General features: G+C 55.5%; 1 non-coding gene across 1 annotated transcript; it reads right to left on the bottom strand.

The window, feature by feature from the left end:
* Positions 1–814: 814 nt before the first annotated feature.
* Positions 815–886, bottom strand: Trnat-cgu (transfer RNA threonine (anticodon CGU)). Its single transcript has one exon. It is a non-coding gene; the product is annotated as a tRNA-Thr (tRNA).
* Between the last annotated feature and the right edge of the window lie 1,144 nt (positions 887–2,030).

The raw sequence follows: 2,030 nt of genomic DNA, 5'->3' as shown, positions 1-2,030 counted from the left end.
TCGTACAGACAGGGGTCCTGGAAGTTGGGGGTCACTGTGTGATATCTTTAGCAGGACTTAAGCGTCCTTGCAAGATGCAAAGACAACCTGTGTCATTTATGGAGGCCGCCTCTGTACCCAACGTCTTGGGGGCCGCTTCACCAAGGCCACCACTGCCCAAGTACCCATCTTACAGAGGGACAAGCAGAGGGGGAGCGAGTGGTTTAGATCTCATGTCAGAATAGCTCCAAGTTTGGGCAGGTCTCAGTCTCTCTCGGTCTCTCTCCCTTCCTCCCTCTCTCCTCTCTCCTCTCTCTCCTATGTCTCCCTCCTCTCTCCTGCAATGCCTGCCTGGATTTCTTTTAAAAATAGCACGGCAGGCAGACACCAGCTGACTCTGGGTGTGGGCTCAGTGTCGGGCAAAGACGGTGCTTTTATTAGGGTGGAGAAAATTGAGTTTTAATGTTCAGAAAAACCCGAGGTGGCCTTTAAACCAGCCAAGCACCGCCAGCTCTGTATGACTTCGTGCTGGGGCCATGGTTAGCAGGGGACCCCTCTAGGTAGACCCCGGTCCACCGGGATGCAGTACCGGGCGGCCGGCAGGGAGCGCAGTGTACAGGGGGCTCATTGCCAAGTTCGCCGCACGGACAGCGGAGGGTGGACCACCCAGACCTTCACCTCGTGCAAATGAGGGGAGGAGAGCATGAGGTCAAACTGAAGAAAACAGTTGGCCCAGGGAAAGGATCTAGAGTACGCTGACCCCTGATTGTCACTCTTGACACAGGGCCTTCTCCTAAAAAGTCATACACATCGGGACGGAGGGAAAGCCCCTCCCAGGCACGGACGGGGTTCGAACCCGTGATCTTCGGTTTACGAGACCGACGCCTTACCACTTGGCCACCGCGCCTGCGTTGGAAAAGCGGCCCCGTGAACCTCTATGCTGGCGCTGCTCCCGTGTGCTCGCCTCGCGGGCACGAGCGCGGGTACGAGCGGAGGGCGCCGACCCCGCCCCTCGAGGCCGGGTGGGCGGGGCTCCGCGGGCGCGCGCCGGCTCCGCTTCTTCCCGCGAGCGCGGCGGCCCGGCGAAGCTGCGCTGGGTCGTCGGGACCTGACCAGCGAGGCGTTGCTGGGATTGCACAGCGGGCGCGGCGCTGGCCGGCCTTTTGCATTTCAAGGTTCGAGTCCCAGGTGCGCTCGAGATCGAGCGACCTTGGGCGGCTGGCCTCCGAATCTCAGTTTCCCTCTCTGGAATGAGGCTTTCCAGGAAGCGGAAGAATTGTGGCAGTGATCATGATTAGTCTGACCACGGCTGCCCTGCTCAGAATACACGCTCAGCAAGGGCTGTGAATAAATGCATCAGAATTGTAAGACAAAAAACCCCAAACTCCTCGTCCCCCAATTGCCACTGTGTAGCCCGGGGCGTGTTCCTGGTCTCTGCACCTCGGGTCCCTTTAGAAGTGCAGCTTCCCCGGGCCACCCAGCCCTGCTAATGCGGGCTCCTGGGTGACCCTGGTGTCTCCAAGGTCTGAGCCCCACTGCTCTGGACAGTTTATGTGCAATTCAAGTTCATCGACTCAAACGCGCTCTTTTATTTTTACATAAGCGGTTTGCTCTCCCGTTCTCTGCACTTTGATTTTTTTTATGTATTATTGTATGTTGTGTTAATCTCCTTGCTTGTATGCAACGCAGTGTAATCACCACAATAAGAGCGCATATTATTTGACAAATACGAGTTCCTATTAATGAGTTGCATAATATTAAGTCAATACTATAGTAATTTACATGCACTGGTGGTTACCTTATTCTCTGTAATTGCCCCCTGGCTTTTAATTGAGTGGCTGTACCCCAACTGGTTTCATCTGTGGGAGGTGGCCCTTGGGTTGTCCGCAGCTTTTTCGGTGCACAGAGTATCTGAGCCAGCTAGTGCCATGGGTTCTGTAGGATATGGAGGGGCACACATTAAGACTGTCCACCACCTACCATGAGTAGAGACAGGAAACTTAAAGACACCAGGGCGCTGTGTTCAAAGCTGTGTTCAGGGCTGTTGAAGC

The sequence above is a fragment of the Castor canadensis genome, chromosome 17, assembly GCF_047511655.1.
Source record: "Castor canadensis chromosome 17, mCasCan1.hap1v2, whole genome shotgun sequence".
In the NCBI taxonomy this organism is placed as follows: domain Eukaryota; kingdom Metazoa; phylum Chordata; class Mammalia; order Rodentia; family Castoridae; genus Castor; species Castor canadensis.
The sequence above is the reverse complement of the archived record's forward strand: the minus strand, read 5'-3'. Positions and strand labels throughout refer to the sequence as shown.